The 18562-nt window shown below is 43.0% G+C and overlaps 1 long non-coding RNA gene across 1 annotated transcript in view; it reads right to left on the bottom strand.

Annotated features, from left to right (window-relative positions):
- Positions 1-5157, bottom strand: part of LOC146862224 (uncharacterized) — a 199834-nt gene extending 194677 nt beyond the window's left edge. Inside the window, exon 1 of the long non-coding RNA XR_014978396.1 lies at positions 5022-5157. This is a non-coding gene — a long non-coding RNA (uncharacterized LOC146862224). The remainder of the gene's footprint in view (positions 1-5021) is intronic.
- Between the last annotated feature and the right edge of the window lie 13405 nt (positions 5158-18562).

Raw genomic sequence — 18562 nt, 5'->3', positions numbered from 1 at the left:
TGGATTCAGACAACAGAGGATAGGGAGGAGGCGGATGGGGCAGCAAGCTAACTGTTCAGAGAAGGTGGGTATTAGGAACTTTATTGTTTTTAAAATGTGTGTCTGTGCGAACTACTTAAAATATGAACAATAATCTCACTTTTATTCAGGAAGAAGAGGACGTTTGTGACTGTGACTCCGGGCTCACTTGGCAGAAACACCCCCTGACCCTCCACCCCCCATCGCAAAATGTAATGCCCGTGAAAAGGGTAGGTGGACGCAGTGTATATAGAACATAGTCCTGAGAGCACGATTGAAAATGAAAACTAGATATAGTATATGGTATAAACTATACACCAAAAAGTGTGATATAAGATGAACCGGGCATGAAATATAGTATGCAATACATTGTGCGCAATGACAGATTCATTGGAGAGCGCGAGATAGCACAGGCACTAGCACGTGCTATGCGATATGCGCTTGGAGTGTAATATGCACAGGGCAGTGTTGTGTAACCTAACTAGTCTCTAAAGTTGTAATATAAAATATGTGCTGGGGAGAGTAACGTTGCATATGCACTGTGACAAAGAAATGGATCCCAGATTGTAATATGTATGGAATAGCGTTGTGCGTTATAACATAGGCATCGAGGAAGGCACGTGAGATGGGGCAATTTAACCTGTGCGAAGGCAAGTGTGGCATGACATATTCACGGAGTGGTGTTACAGTGCACATGGGCGAGAGAGTGTCATAGCATACGCACTAGCTGGTGGAATACAACACAGAGGTGTTGGCACTCAGCGGGCACTGGTGGGTGTAACACAGCATTGGGCTCAGCCAGGAGCACGCTGTGACTCTCAAGTGAGGTTTGTCTCCTTTCCAAAGAGTAAAATAAAAAGTATTACACATCCGGCGGTGGATGTGTGTTTTATTAACCGTGAGGGGGGTTTCTTGTATAGTTTGGTCGAATTTTTGTCGAATCCCCTTTGAATGGCTTGGTGTGCGTGTGTATTAAATGTGCCCGTCAATAGCTACCCATGTTTGTATAAATAAACGACCAGGGTGTCTACTTGGAGAGTACCCACCGGCAGGGGCGCAGGGATTAGGCACGGTAGGGCGTCAGACACGTCAGAGCTTCACTAGCGGTGTAAATATGCCAGAATAAACAAAAACCTCACAAGCTACAGAACAGCCAAGACTGGTCCTCAACCTGCCAAGACACTGCCACATCTCCCGCACCTGAGAACACTCCACTGGCTCCCCATCGAAGCTAGAGTCACCTTCAAGATGCTAACCCACGCTCACAAGGCCCTCCACAACACCGGACCAGCATACCTGAACAGCTGACTCAAATTCCACACACCCAAAAGGACCCTACGATCAGCCCAGCTCTCCTACGCAGTGGTCCCCCGCACCAGAAAGACCAGATCGGGAGGCCGCTCATTCTCCTTCCTTGCGGCCAGAGCCTGGAACGACCTTCCACTCCACCTCAGACAGATAATATCGCTCCCCGTCTTCGCAAGCAACCTCAAAACCTGGCTCTTCGACAGACCCCCTCCTTGATGGACTGGAACCTGCAAACCCCCCCCCCCCACACTCCCAGCGCCTTGAGACCCTTACGGGTGAGTACTGTAGCCGCGCTTTACAAACACCTGATTTGATTTGATTTGATTTTGATACTTTCCACGTGGATTCATTGTATGCATAGTCGCCTTTTAATGAATATCTCGCAAATCGTCATGTGATAGGTACATACGGTTTGTCCAGCATGTCCTAGGGGTTTCTATAAATATATATTTTTTTTTAAATAATAAAAAACAAAGGCCGGCCCCGGGGAATGGGGTCCCCAGGGCCAATAAATTAGAAAAAGAAGGGGGGCCACACAGCCCTCCTTCTTAAAAAAATAAAATAAATAAAAGACCGGCATCACGCTGGAGGCCACGCCCCCTCCTTGCAGCACTCTGCAAACACGCCCCCTGGCCAGTTGTAAATTGGGGAATTAATTCCCCCTCAATACTGAGGGTCCCTGAGGGCCAACTAGCCCAACAGGTATCTCCAGTATGCGCCAGGGAGCTGCGTTGCAGACAGGTGTTCTGAGGCCACGCCCCTTTTTACACCTCTATGCACCGCAGCTCTGTGGTGCTTACCTGTGGCCGTTCTCTCAACTTAGAACGGCCACAGGGCGCGTTTACACAGCGGTGAATGGAGGGGACGGGGCCTGAGGTGACGTGTGCAAACACGCCCTGTGGCGCGTTTTAAGTTGGGGAAATAATTCCCTTTCAATCCTGAGGGACCCTGGGGGCCAACTAGCCCACCAGGTGCTTCCAGTAAGCGCCACAGCTAACGATAACGCCCCTGAAACCTATGTTTTTTTCAGTGAATATATATATATATATATATATATATATCATAAGCGGTGCATCATAGCGGTGCAAGTTATACTTAGGTCAAATACTTATAACTGTCAATTTCAGGGTTGTTTTTTTTTAACATTAGGTTTTCATTATTAGATCTTCAGCTGACTGCAGCATTGGTTCACCGTAGGGCTTGGCCTGACTCCCCCCCCCACAAGCGTTGAACCCTTGAGCCCCACCACACACGGCTAACCACTATGCCACACATGGCTGGAGTTGCATGAAGGGCAGTTGGCCATGGACTTTTACCTGGTTTTGAATAACACCCAAACACAATACTTCTCTTGAAGGAGTAGTCAGTGGGTAGACTCTTTCTAAGTCTCTCGTTCCTCTTTGGAACAGTCCGCCGTTTGCCCCGGCTTTAGAAAACCCTCTTTTGAGCCTTAAGAGGAGCTTTCTCTTCAGTTTTGTCACTCAGTGTTTTATTTCCTACAATCAGTACTTCAGCCAAGCTTTTGGAGTATTGGACTCTGTTTTTTCGGTTGCTCTTTATCGCAGGGTGTTTTCAGACAGACTTATTCTCAAATTTGGGCCTTACCTTTTTCCCACATCCCCAAAAGAAGGATTCTTCAGGCCTGATTCACAAAGGCAATCTGAGACAAAAGTCTAACTTTACAGCTTTTTTGTATACACAGAGGTCATTTACGAGTCGCATCTTTACGTCCAAGGAAAGGCCGGAATCTCAGCACCCGAACCGTACTCTCCGCACCCAGGTCGTACTCTCCGGCGCCTACCATACTCTCCAGCTCAGGCCGGATGAAGTGTAATCAATGGACCGGAACACAATTTTTTACAAAAAGGAACATTAGGAATGTGTGCTAAACAGTAGACAAGGTCAGGAAAATCAGTATGGGCAGGGAAAAGGGTGTCACATCCCAGAAACGTTTACTCCTTTGTATCATGGTGCATGCAGTACTTGATTTGGGCTCCCCTCAGTGTTAAGCAGTCCATGATTTGCATTCGCCTCAGTGTTGACTGCAGTGTTCCAACTTCTTGTGGTGCATTTTTGGTGTGCCTCCTAAAGGCATGTTTGAATGTGTGCCCAGGCACAGAGGCAAAGAGATTCCCCGTTTGCATGGGAACACCCTCGCTGGATAGCGCTGGTGCTACATGTGTGCCAGCGCTATCTGTATTACACAAGCATCTGCAGCCCCTTCTGCAATTCCAAAGTGCCGCACAGCGCACAAAGTGGGGGCAAAGGCTTGTTACGCTCCCGGGGCATTTCTGTCATATGAGCCCAGGTAGAGTACAGTGCAGGGAGAGATTTGGAATTATAGTTATGAGGCAAATTGCTAAACACTTGTGTTTCCCCAAGAGTGTAACTCAAATAATTAGCTCGGTTAGCAAAATTAAATTCACGAGAGTGATGTTGCCAAGTATGGTGTACACGTGAATTTGAAAACGTATGTATACATGGTTATTAGATGAATGATTTCATATTACAGGAGACACTATGGTTCCAAACAATTGCAATCTGTTAAAACTGCTTTCGATTGTTATATGAAAACCCCAGGGCTGGAAGTATGGATTCATTCGAGCCTATCCTGAAATGAAATGGAAGTGTGGAACTCTATATTTACTATACAGGCTGGCATCTTTTATTCTTTCTAAGGGTGCAGTTTGCATGATATGATGACCCACTTCAGTTTTTCATTGTATTCTGTGACTTTTGGCTGTTGATTTCATTAATAAACGGGACTACAATTCCCAGGATTCAAAGGGAAAAAAACTGGTGTCACGCATGGTCATTGGAGACTTGGCACCTATGTGCTTTCTAGTTAAGGTAGGCGCCTCTACGTTTGTGGTTGATGGTCCATAAAGGAGAACTAACGAAGCAACATGTTCGCTATATTATTACAGTGTGCTTAAGTTCTCGACGTCTATGGGTAGCTCATCCAGTCTAGGCTTCTGCTTTGCATTCTGGTACTTGTGGTCCTGATTTTATGGTGATCAGCAAGACAACAAGTCCCGAAATGCAAAGCAAAATCCTGGGACTGGATGAGGAAGTCATACATGGACAAAAGCAAAATTGCGCGCTATCAAACTGATATGGAATCATGCAACTGATATGTTGGAGATCAACGGACTACAACAAGCCAACCCTAAACAGTTCGTTACCTATTGTGTTGTTGTTTTCTTAATTGGGCTCACGTGACTAAGTCAGGAAAGGCTCCCGGGTGAGATCACGTGTGTAGAACAGCTCCTGGCAGGCGGTTCCGGCCGTGCGGGGGCAGGTGTGTTCGGTCACTCAGCGCGTAAGCGTCTTTAGCATTGCTAGAACCGTTCTAATTGTAGACTTTATGCTAAAGAGGTCGGCACAAGTCTAGTATCAAGTCAAAAGAGGGAAAAGGTAGCGGTGTGTAGGAAAAGGGAAATTACTTCATGTGCTGAGATGTGTTTCCTCGCGGTATCGGACAGATGACCTCATTTCGCTAATTACATTTTTTTCATTCCTGGGCTGGGCATAAGGAATATTTTCGTTCCTGGGCATCAGCAAATTTCCGCATTCCGGGAATTCTAGTCTCGGATCAATTTGAGTTAAACAATTATTATATTAATTTAGTAAAGGAAAACCGAGGGCTGGAAAGACGAAAACCCTGCGTTTCGCTCACTCGTGGTCCTTCTTACCCGTGCCCTTTCTCCCTGTTCGCCGTCTGTCCCTGCGGTTTTCTTCTTCTCCAGCTGGTTAATTTCCCACTCAAACGTGTGCCCTGTGGGTTGACCTTTCTCCGTAGTATTGATGTCGCTCCTCCCTGCCTGCGCCCGCCCTCTCACCTCTGGGGACAGACGCCCTTTCAAACGCCCCATCGTGGGGGCAGCAAACTCGTTCTTAAAAGCACCTGCCGAGTGAGCTCTCTTTCTTGATTCTGGTGGGTTTTGTTTCCGCCAATTTGCATTTTGGTACTTGTTAACAGACATGCTAACCCTCCCGATTCCGGCGGGAGACTACCGATGTCAAGGCTATTCTCCCGCCTCCCGATCCCTCCAAGCAAAAAAAAACGATTTCTCGGGGTTTCAGCAGACTGGGGGGCCTGGTATTGTGTAACGTGCTAATTCTTCCAGCAATAGTCAGAGTGGCGATGCAGGCAGGGGCTCTAGAAGGGGTGAAAAACCCAACAAAGATCCATTAACAAGCGAATGGTCTTGTAAAGACCTGTGAAGTACTCTGGGGCGGCTGTGTGTGTGCCTGGGCTGCCACACAGGTGGGGGGGGGGGGGGGGGAATATGCACTGCCAGCAACCTGCCAGGCCAGTGAGTGTAGAACACTTGCATCGCCCTCTCTCTGCCTGCCATTGCGCTCCATGCTTCTGAAAGGTAAGAAAAAACGTGCCTTTGCGTTTCAAATGGCCGATCCTGCAGCAGCACACTTCCAAAGCCCATTCATGACAGTAACCCGATTCAAGGCCCCATTCTCCCGATTTGTTTTAAAGAATCTCCCATCTTCTGAAATGTTGGCATGTATGCTTGTAGCCTTAATTTTTCCCATTAAGGGCCTTCATATTCCCACATACACAGCTCTGTTTGCTTAAAGAAAGGTAGAATTTGTTAATTCTTGCATGGACTACGGATTTAATGAGCTGCTCGTCTCCCAGCCAGTACCCGGTGAGCGAGCCGTACCACCCTCCAGACACCAGATATGCATCACACTTCGAATACTGGCCAAATTACAATCCGCCCTCCAGTGTTATGGTTTTGTGTTTCTTCGATGGTTAGCGTTTTTGTGTGACCTACTGTACATTTTCTTTAGCTTTGGGTTTCGCTTCAATGAGGCAAATAAATCTATTGTGGTTGTTCTCTTAATAGGACATTCTGCACGTGACGTTGGAAAGGGAAAACGGACTTCAGAGTTCCGCAGCTGGCAGAAGAAAGCTCCCACCTTCACAATAAGTGGACTTTGCTAGCCTTTCTAGCAAGCAGAAAACCTATAAAAAAAACCAGTCCTGCCACCAGAAGGGGAAATCGCGCAATAAGACAGACCACACCAAATTTTGACTTAGCAAAAAAGGTCACTTTATTAGGACAGGTAACTAAGAACCACTTATTGATACAATGTAAATATTATCAAATTGCTTCCCAAACATTTTTGCCACAAACAATTCCAAAAATACCCCAACCAAAATTTACCATAAATTACCCCATGTACTGCCCCAATGGCATCATTTCCTTTTTGACCATTTTGGTTTACCTGTCCAGCTTTTCCTCCACCCTCCCCCCGCCCCAGAGGGAAGGATAAGCCCGCTCCAGACTATCCAAACCCTCAAAAAACCGCATGAAAGAAAAACACATGAACAAAAACAAAATGTCACCTGTCCTAAACGTGACTTAAGATCAATAAATTCATCAATATATATTATATATATATATATATATTTTTAATTTTTATTTATTTATTTATTTTTTTATATATATATATATATATATTTTTTTTTTTATTATTACTTTTTTTTTTTTTATACAGAAAAAAGAGGGTGGGAGGGAGGGTCACAAAAAACGACCGTCTCCCTGCCTCAGCGATCGTTTCCCGCCTAAACGCCTTCCCAACGGTGAAAAACCTAAGCCCCGCCCCCTACCTAACACGTGATTCGCTGCGTGGTCTGTACCATCGCGCGAACCTTCCCAGGGGGACACCCGGCTCGCGCCGCGGTCCCCCCGGGTCCCAATCTGCCGGAGCCTCTCCCACCGGCTGAAAGCATGAGACACCATGTGTGCGCGAGCACATAAAATGGCCACCCACCCCTGCAAGTTTGTGGCGCTTGTCCGAGCCCTCTTCTTCCCAGCAGGTACTCCACACATGCTTGCTCTTTCTGTCCCCTCTTTTCCTGCTTGTTCACTTCCTCCTCTTCCCATACAAGCTCCCTTCCCCGTGCACTGCATTTTACTGTCCTCCCCAAACACGCCACCTAGGGCTCTGGTATATCAACCCCTGGGAGCATCGACCCAGGCTGGCTGAGGGAAGGAGACCAGCTTCAAGCAAGTCTGGAGGATGCATCGCGGAGAAAAGGTAGGGTTTTTTTTTTGTTTTTTTTTAACAAAACGTTGCTGCTGTCTTAGTGTCAATCTGTGTGTAGGTGTGTATGTGAGTGCACACATGCATGTAAGTGTTCGCCCTTGCAAAATGCATGTAATTCTTAGCAGCTGGTTGGCATTCATGGGATGATGCCCAATGCTTCTCCCATCGTAAAATGTTAGCTGCCACATAATAGGGATATTGCTTGACAACTTGTGGGCATCCCAGGGCATGATGCCTACCCCTGGTAAAATACTGGCCATGTCAAAATGGTGATCAAGCTTAGCAACTTGTGGAAAGTCTTGGGTGGATGCCCATTCCTAGTAAAATGGGAGCCCTCATCCGTTTGTGGCAGTTCTTGGCATCCGTGTTGTCCAACTGTCCTAAAATGGTGGCCCTGGCATAATGGTGGGAATTACTTGCATACTGTTGGCATCCACAGTGTGATGGTGATTGCCTGGTCCACAGTGCTGGTCCTGACACAATTGTGGTGATTCTTGACATGTTGTTTGCATCCAGGGAACATTGAACCCCACCCTTGCCATAATGGCATCACTGGCAGCATGGCGGTAATGCTTCGCACATCGCAAGCATCCATTACAAAGTGGAGCAACCATGCAATACTAGTCTTCCTAGGACAGTGGTTGCAATTCTTTAAATATTGTAAGCTTCCATGGCACAGTGATAGGCCTGGTTGTAGGTGGCAATTCTTGACAGATAATGGTCAATTATTGCAGAATAGCAGCATTTCTTCATATATTGTGAGCATCAATAGCACCGTACTCATTATAATGTTGACCCCGCATTATGACGGGAATTCATGATATATTTTTCAAATACATGGCATGACACTGCTCACCGTATTATAGCACTGACTGGGTTAATGGCGGCAATTCTGCGATGGTATGATGATGCGAAGAAAGAAATGTAAATTATTTTTAATACAATAAAATTCAAATAGGCTCATAGTGTGTAAGAAGTGCAAGTAGACGTATGCACGGTGCATGCTAGTTTACATGCTTAGATTACTTTTTAAAAAAAAAGCTAAAACGGATTAATCTTTGCCAAACCCAGGTTTTTGTAAGATGACTGAGTACAGCTAAACCAATTGCATTTGTAAAAGGCTTATTGTTCTTCTGCTACTCTCGGATAAGGCAGGGGGACTATTGTCTGGTGTGAGTCACTTTTACAGTCCTGTTTTTCTGTTCTATTTTGGCAAATCCATTTATCTAGAGTTGAAATACCATATAGTTTGCACAACAATATAAATTACAAATGTATAAAAATGAATACTATTGTAGCTGCATTTTGACACTGCAACTTAGTCTCTTCATAACTATAGGGCATGCGAAATAGCCCTTATTTCCAAATTGTAGTATTGTAATTATAACAGGAAAGCAAGACAACTAGAGCAAAATACATGATGAATTGCACACACTTGCCATGGGCCGCCTCCAATCACTGTAGCTTTTGTGTGTTTATTTCGTCAATTTTTTAAATAGACATGTCCTATACTTGTTAAACATGAAAAAATGCTTATTGACGAACTTCATACCTCTGTCCCCTCTGGTTTGCTTGCCCACCTCAACTCCTGTCACGACCGACACTGTTTGCAGTTCTTGGCTTGCCTGTAACAATCTAATGCATTCTAGATACGTAGATTTGCATTCGAATCTGTTGCCTTCATTCGACTATCCTCTCACAACAGGACCCAATCGACAATTTCAGAAATATTCTGTTGCATTAAACAGGATCTTGGTCCTTGATTCAGGTTAAATCTGCAGAAGTGTAGCCTGCTTCTTAAAGGGCTATGTAGATCAAGGCAACTACAGGGAAATCTTAAGAATTGTTGGGGCCTTGGGACAAATGTATTTTGGGGGCCCCTGTTCAGAACAACTTTGCAGGTGTTATCCATTTTCAGCTCACTCACGCCAGCCTGGGACAATCACAGGCAGTGCCATTTTAAGAAATATTGTGGCCCTGGGCAAAACCTATTTTGATTATCACTGTTCGAACAACATACACTTAAGGTGTATACATTACACATGTCCAAGATGCAGTTCATCATACTTATTCCCGGTTAAGCAAGAAGGATTACAATTTGCAAAAGTCATTGACTTACAAGTACTACAATTATAGTTCATCAAACATTGGAGAAAGACTTAAAAACAAGAAAGATGTTAAGGATTTTTTAAATGTCATTTGCTCAAGATACATGTGGGGTTCATTGCGATATTTTCAGAAACATTTTACACTAACTGTACACATTTCTAAACATCCAAATATTCTACACCTCTGAGATATAGCTAGCTGAGGTCAGACCAGATGTGACAGATTCTGAATTTAGGAAACTGTGCTCTGTTTATATAACACAGATCCTACACCTTCTATCTTTCTTCAGAAAAACATTGCCTCCAGTTAAATAGATGTCAATACAGGCTTGGGGGTCACACGAATGTAATCCGCACGTTTACACATACTTAACAGGTCTTGGTAGCAGAGGAAGATGCACCAAGAATTCAAGCCTCCCCCACACAGGACAAGTAGCATCAAATGTAAACCTTCTCTCACACACACAAGAGATAAGACACAGATCGCAGCACTGCAAGCTACCTTCATAGGCAGTCGTAGTACTACATAGGGACAGGCACAAAGCAAGCTTCCTTCATTCAAAGTGGCAGACTCTGAGCAAGTACAGCTGATATGCACCACACTTGTAAGGGGAATGAGGACTGAATGTGCTTTTTATCTCCTTCTAGAAAGAGTGCTCCCTGTGATGATTATTGGTCAAGAAGTTCTTGTATGGAGGGCACCATATGCCACTTTATAAATGTATAGATATGCTGAAACATGAAGTATGTGACGAGTACCACAAAAAAAATATATAAATATGTGCCATACACCGCTCTAAATGTGTTTATATCTATGGGGAAGTTTACAAAAGTGTGATGCAAAGCAGAACAGAAACCAAACCTGCTGTGCTGTGTTGCGTCAAAGGGAGAGTGGAAAACAGCACATATCTACTAAGTTATGGTGCTGTTTTCTTTCCCTCAGCAGTGATACACTTTAGTATACCATGCCCAACTCACAAACCCTTGTACCACAGAGCAGGGATGCGTGTGTTCTGTCAAGGGTACCATTCCAGTACAAAAACTATGCAATATTTTTCCCATTTTGTATGCATGCATGCGGTACAATGCAGCACCATTGCAAAGTTTGAAAAATATGGAGATATTAAAACACTACTCTTCTATTATGCCTGCCTCCAGAAGGTGTGAGTTTTTGATGCAAATCACCATCTAAAATTGAAAGTAGATGGGGATTTGCCTCAAAACCTATGGGTGGCAGCATGAGAACGTCCATGTACCACCCAGTGTGCGCACCTTCGAAACAAAGTAGCGCATAACAATACTTTTCATTAATCTGGCTCCAACCTTTCAATGCAAATCCTGATTTGCGTTGAATTTAAATACCACAATGAATTACGCTGAGTTTGCTTTACAAAAGTAATACAAACCCGGCGCAAAGTGTTACCAAATATGAGCCCTAATATTCAGATACACATAGTACTATGCAAACTAGTAACAATTGAATTTTCAATATTGTGATACAGCTGCAGTTTACTAGTGTTATTAGAAATAGTCTCTGTAGTCGCCACCCATTAATCATGAGCGAGACATTGTTTAGCTCTAAATAAATGTTTTTTGTGGAAGTTATGTGAATCTAAACATATTTTTCTGCAATAGAACCCCACATCAGCCAGCCCCCCCCCCCCCTTTCTAAAAGCATATATTAAAATAAGTCGTATGGAAAAACATTTGTTTAAGCTGAAATTTAGGTGATCAGGGCAGGACTGTCAGAATAAAACAGATGGCTCAGGCGAACAGTTGAGAAGAGACTGTCTGGGGGGGGGGGGCCTGAAAGACTAGGGCCCGGGGCCAGAGCCCACTTTTTCCATGCCTTGAGACATCTCTGGGTAACTCATTGGATTCATCTAATGGCTCTGGTAATAACGCACCCAATGCAGAGATACGAGTACACTCATCCTTTCACTCTCTTGAGGTCAATGAAATGAGTACCATTGAGTTGGGTAACAATAAACCTCTGTTATTCAGAGCCAAAATACCCCTAAGTTAACATGTTCTTTACGAAATACATTTGTTATGTGACCTGTTGCATTACACTTCGTGTCACCTTCAAGAATCCACTTCTTTTCAAACAAGATTGACTCGCCTGCTCAGTCGTTCTTAGGCTGATAAAATGATGACCATTGGAAGGGGTAATCATATTTTTTTTAGAGCAGTGGTTCCCAAATTTTTTCCAACCACAACCCACTTTCTAGAGTGACAAACGTTGCGACCCACTAGTTTTAATGGACATGATCGGCGCTTTTTTTTTTTTTAATGTAACTAAAGCATCGCGTGGTAGCGCACTGTCAGTTACAGACAGCACATTTTCCATTGAAATGATCAGTAAATCTGCACAGGTATACACATTTATTGATAAAGCTAGAAAACACACGAATGATGATGTGTGGAAATCTGCTTTCGGTGAATATTTATAATTTTTGCACTATCAAGCAGGGCTTTAAGTGTGCCGGGTCTGAGACCCAGCAGTAATTAAAACTGGATATTGAAACGGGCCCCTATTGGGTCCTATATTCACGTCCTTAACTTTACTGACAAACACACTAAGATTTCTTAATAACTAATGTAAGAGAGGTTCCATGGGAATCCATGTCAGCAATTTAGTTCCTTTTTTAAATTTCATGTTTTACTTAATCTTGTAATCCCTAAGAGTGATAGTCATTTCCAGGGTGATTATTTTTTTTTATTTTTTTTGCATTTCATTGTTCCCATGTAGCACATTACTGTTGCATAACAGCTAACGATTATTGCAAAGCCAATAGTCCTGACTGGTTTTAAGTATATCTTAGTTGTGGTATATATCTGCACTCGTATTACAAACAGGGCACACTTTACCTGTTTCTGCCATGGCATACCTTTAAATAGGGACAGTGTGCCCCATTCGAATGAATGCACTGCCCTCGGGCAGCCATGAACTCGCACTCCCCTGCAGGGCAGCACCTTCCGTGAAATACGAGCGGCTGCTTATATGCTGCACTGTGTTTCTCTATACAGGTGGCAACCTGAGAGGTGAGAGAGAACCTCATGGAGACGAGTGCAGCGAGTGATTACACCTGCATGCAGTGAGATGCCTAAGGGGGTTCATGTCCATGGGACCCCCTTCACCTCTCAAGAGGGCTGCCCTTAGGGAACACACTGTCAGTGCCCCACCAATTTGTGGCGCATTGTCAATGTGCCTCCTAAGGGCATGTTCCTCTGTGCCCACATGCATAGTGCTTCTCTCATTTGCATTGCATCACACAAAAAGGCCTGCACAAGTGTCTGGGCTGCTTCTGGATTACCAAAGTGCCCCATGGGTGCATTGCATCACACAAAAAGGCCTGCACAAGTGTCTGGGCTGCTTCTGGATTACCAAAGTGCCCCATGGGCACAAAAAGCAATCACCCGCTGTGCACTCCGGGGCACTATATGCCATACGACCTCTGGATGCAACACAGAAAGCTTAGAGGCACCAAAATTGGAATTGCAGAAATTTAGTTTGTTTGTTATGCCTTTTTAATACATAGGCCAGGCCCCTTTTAAAAGCGTCCCCACTTTTAAATTCATCCTACTTAAAGCCCAGCCATCAAGTACATTGTCTTGATTTCTTTTGATCCATTTACAATCTTTGGTGCCATCACACTTCAAAATTACAAAAAAATGTATTTTGTTTTTGCTTTCCTAACTGCTGAATGTGTACAGTTCATTTGCAGTTATTCCAATTTTGTTGCATGTTGCAAAGAATTGATATCCCACAGCCTTTCCTTTCAAACACCTGTACCCCAGCAAGATTGTCACATAATTCACTTTGACTTTGCAGTCTGAGGAAGAAAGGTAGAGGAATTTGTAAACACAAATCTCCATTTGAAAGAAGAAAAAAAGCAGCAATTTGTCAAAAGACATAGTCTGACTTTTGACCTCGGTCATTGAAGTGCACCAAATGTGGCCAGATGAATACAGAATTTAAAGGCATCTTTATTTATTGCTTGAACTTTTGCAACCCACCAAAGATGGGCTCTCGACCCACAGTTTAGGAAACACTGCCTTGGAATGTACAACCAAAAAACATGCAGTTGTTTTTTAGAGGTTTGCATTACAAAAAGGTTTGTGTATCTTTTCCATTAGTTCTTGGATTGCCCACAGATCTGGATGATTTTCACATGCTCTTAGTTTAATATATTTGAAAATATGCAAAACCTATTGGAAGAAGCAGTTTTTCCTTTCATCCAGTGATGGAGTCCTTGCTCTTCAGAAGATTTTGCAATGTGATTGGTATTGGTAGCAACTGAAAGTTTTGTTGAAGGGAAAAGAGTATGATCTACACCCCTAAAACAAACCAGCTTTTTCATAGCAAAGAGCTCTTCCTTTGGGACCTCTTGCCCATGACTTTTGTCTGTGCTGCACAGCAACAAGAAAGAAAAACCAAAATGCATTCATCCCCATGATGTGCAGCATTGGCGAGGAATAAAGGTATAAGATGGCACTGCTGCAAGCGGGCACATACTTCCATATACGCGCATTCATGATAGCACATGCTTGGCAGCGAAATTACTTTGTCCCCCCCCCCCCCCCCCGTTATGATGGGTAAATAAAACATGCAATAGGTCTTGCATTTGTAAAAGTTTAAGCTATTTTGGCTTTGTAAATGACAATGCCTTTTATTTATCTGTTTTGATAATTAACACATAAATAAAAGGCAGTGTAATTTACAATGCCAATAGCTCAAACTCTTGTAAATGCAAGGCTTATTTCATTACAAAGAAGCGCCCGCCATTGTCCCGGGCTGCATGGAAAGTAAAAGCACGCATGGTGTGCTGAAAGTTGCTGGAAAGTATGTCATGCCTGCAGTGGGAGAAACACGTTGAAGAAAATAGTGCTTACAGACTAAACAAGCCATACTGTGGAACAACAGATGTAAAAGGGACAGTCCTCATGGGAGGTTACAAATGAAGACCAGGCGGCACTAAGGAGGGACTAACAAGCCTATTAACGAATCAGAAGCCAGCTTTTACAATGGACAATGAAAAATATGGGCGGAGCTTCAAGTCCACACTCTAATACAGCAGGCCTTGCAGAGCAGCGCATGCTCTGCCTAGTCTCAACCTAAATATATGAAGACTTTTGTAGCACAAAAGTGCAAAACTGGACTGAGCTCATGAGAGAAAGATGGGAAAAGGTGAGCAGTGGAAGGATACAAAGAAGAGGTGGTCATGCTCCAGAGGAGTCACAAATGCAAGATGGCACAAGGAAAGTAATTGTATAAGATGCAAGCAAATGAGTGACAATAAAGCCAACTAGTGTGAAGCAATGGACTGAGTGTAGGATTGGTATGTCCACAATAGGTCTGCTGAAACCAGACGGCTTACTCTGTCTGGTAGGGGGGACTTGAAAAGGCATTAAACCTGATTCTGAAAGTCAAAGGTTAACTGTTCAAACACAATCTGTATTTAGGCTTGAAACCTATGCATACACCTCAAGAAGAAAAAATTAAAATTTAAAGTAAGTCTGAGCTGGCTCTTGGGCAGACTTAACACCGGACTGTTCCTGTATGAAGACCACAAATAAATGTACATCAAGCCTAAAGGCACTCAGATGATGATGATGATAGTATCAACTAATAAGTACAAAAGTTATGGTGACTACCTCCTTCCAGGTCATTGCGAGCACTGTTCCAAGTCCTGATCTTTTCTGTGAAAGCCGAACGCATTCTGGGTATTTTAGTTTACTTTTTGCTTCCATTGAACTAATTTTAATAACACACCTTTTTACAGTATAGACTGGATCAACGATTGGCAGGCGATAGAAAAAATCGTCAGTCGCTTTTTAAAAGTTTTTGTACCTGAAGGACTGGGGAAATGGCTATCTATCATATCTGACAAATATTCAGCATCACTTTGTGTTGGTAAGGTTGAGATGTGGTATTGTGCACTACCTAGTTGCCTTAACAAATATGAAGACCTGTCCTTCAGATATGGCTTTCTGCTTCTGTGATGGTCACAGTAAGCAAAGTGCATTGCACATTTTACTGGTTTGTACATTTTACCAGAATCTTAGGTTATTTCATCTTAAACCTGTGTTTGTTGCACATAACATTAGATTACGTAAAGCTGCTATGAAATTTCTGGTGGCATTAAGTGAACCATTTGTGTGCTATAATGTTCCCTTTTTTATCCTGAAAACCATTAATGTACGGAAAAGTATCATGTAATAGTGTAGTTAATTAATTATATTTCTATGCACATAATGGGCTTTTTTGTATGAAACTAGATATCGAGATGCTTTAATGTATGCTTTATTTATGCATTTTTATGGCTGTTCGCTCTAGCCGAATAAAGTTTTATGATGACAATGATGAATAACGCACCTAAAATCTGTGATTTGTAGGTGAAAGGTTCTGGCCTGGAGACAGTTTCCATGATGAGTTGGCATAAGGTGGTCACCCTAACAGCAGTTATGCATTTACTAGATCAGACACACAGGCAATGGCGCCCATTTATAGGTACCTGTGATGTTGACTCTGAAGTGCGCTCCTTCCTCCTAGATTGAAAGGGGACGTTTCAGTAGGGAAGGTAATTTCAGGCAATATTCCCAGTTCTGCACATTGAGGTACGGCTATCAGTGAGTTATTGGATGCGTGTTCCATGCTATAAGGGACTTGGCTGACCGATTCCCCACCCCCTTTATCTCTTTATAAAGGTATCCTTGAACCTTTCAACTGACAAAGATAATCTATTTAAAAAATGAAAATGTAATTAGTGCACTCTTACCTCAAATTAAGGCAGTCAAAAGATCTGAATTAACTTTTTATGAGCTTATGTATCTCCCATACAGTCTAAGGACATAAATAAGGAAATGACCGATTATTTTGAGCGTGCCATTTTGTCAGTGGGCAGTACCGTTTGCGATACCATGTTAATAGTGGGAGGTAAGTCAAATTAAAGACGTTTTGATGATAAAGCTGAAACATACGATCAATATCTGAGAGAAGGATACGGCGTTCCGGAAGCAAATATTGCAGCAGTTAAATTGTACCCTCCTAGATCAGCCATTACCAAAACCCTACAAAAATGTCTGCTATGTTCTTTGAATTGCACTATTTATCAACAATTCAAGGGCTACATGAACGTATGTATATACATGGTCAAAAGTCCCTACTGTAGGTTTTTTGAATAGCATGTAACACTTTGAACTTTGTAAGCTTTCAAGGATTCTAGATCTGAAGGGAAGTGATCCTTTATTTATAAACCTCTGTTTGCATTTTAGGGTCTGTGATAAATCTGGTGATATTATTGTAACCAAAACAAAATTAGCTAAGGTTGAGGTTGCAGATAATTTAATGATGATAGTTTTGTGGACACAGGTCTCTTAGGATTTTAGAACCCTCGAGTTGTATGAATCTAAAAAAGTCTGTATTGATAGCAATGTCAAGAGTAGTATAATGTCTCTCAAAATCTTCCTCATTGTGGTTTGATAGATACTATATAGGAAGCCAATGATCTCTTTGTTAAGCTATAAGTGTCAGCCTACATAACTTAAACTGTATCAATTAATCAGATTACCAAGAGTGTTCAACAATCTGAAATGGGCTGCATGGACACAGATGGAGGAAGCTGTGGGGCGGAATCTACCAGACAGTGACATTTGAAAATTTTAGCCTCTGGCAATAAAAGGGCATGCTAGAATACAAACATCTCGACTTTTTTTTCTAATAATTTTTATTATTTCAATTGTATTGATCACAAAATATTTCACCCTCATGGGCCAGTTACATTCCATTCTCGTGTTAATAATGGACATGTTGAGGTTTAATAAATCTTTGACAGTTTTGGCGTTAATCGACTTCCACCCCCGCCCATGTTCCCCTCCCCACCCATCTCAAGTCAGTATGTTTATTTCACGAAACCTCTTAAAACTTAAACATTTCGGAAATGGAATGGCCACATCCCTTGACAAATCATTTAATGGATCTTGGGGTGAAGAGGTTGTATGGTTTTAATTCAGTGTTGATAAAAGCCTAGTAAACAGGATTGGATTTCAGAGACTCAAGTAGTTAAAATAATATTGGCTTTGATAAATATTAGGATCACTAGTATGAGTGGGCGGTAAACTCTGCTCCTCCGCTAGAGAGTTTTACCTACTCCACAGTCTGCTTGGAGGGCAGTGTTTGGCAAAAGCTCTGTCTACCGCTGGGTGGCAGAGATTTTCCCACGCACAGCTCTCCAACGTTAAGTTGGTGAGCGAGAATAAATGAGCCCTAGACCACCTTTGGGTGAGATTTCTCAGGATGGGTGGTCGCGGCAGTTCGCTACCGCTCACGTTGAGTAAGTTACCACTCACATTGCGAGAGTTGCAGCTCAAGTAGAAAATCAACTCGAAGCAGAAGGAAGCAGCACCCTTATGGTGCTATTTGAGCTGATTTTACAGCAAGGGACAAGCTCTCTGCACTAGAAAGCAGTGCAAGTGCTTGACAGACTGGATTTCTGCCGCTCCTGGAACTTTGGAATCTTGTTACGTTTTAAGGTAACTCCGTGGAGTAAACCTCCGCTAGTTCTGCCCTAATCACTAGCCAGATGGTTTACCAAGTGCAGTGATAGAGAGCGGGCTAACTTGGTGGGCCAACCTTTACTTCCTCTGTTAAAATGTATATTGCTTACCGGTCTTATATCGGCTTCTTGGACAGGCTCTCTTATCAAACCGATTTTCAAGAAAGGAAATAGATTTGATGCAAGTGTACATTGCCTTATCTTCCTTCTTGATGTTGGAAAGATTAGTGCCTGAGTATGTCTAAGCCGTCTAGAAGACTGGGCTAAACACAACCGTTGAATTTACTTGGGATAAGCTCTTTATAGCAGGGATGAGCTCCATGGACCATGTGTTAGCATTATTGTATTTGGCCCGAACATCAGCGGTGACACACAAGGGTAATCTCCATGCTTGCTTCAGCGCCTCCTTGCATCTTTTTACTATGGTGGACACAAACCTATTATAGAGTAAGCTGGAGGCATTGTGAGTTCCAAGAGGCATGCCATGGTGCA

This window comes from Triturus cristatus, chromosome 2_2 (genome assembly GCF_964204655.1).
Source record: "Triturus cristatus chromosome 2_2, aTriCri1.1, whole genome shotgun sequence".
Taxonomy (NCBI): Eukaryota; Metazoa; Chordata; class Amphibia; order Caudata; family Salamandridae; genus Triturus; species Triturus cristatus.
The sequence above is the reverse complement of the archived record's forward strand: the minus strand, read 5'-3'. Positions and strand labels throughout refer to the sequence as shown.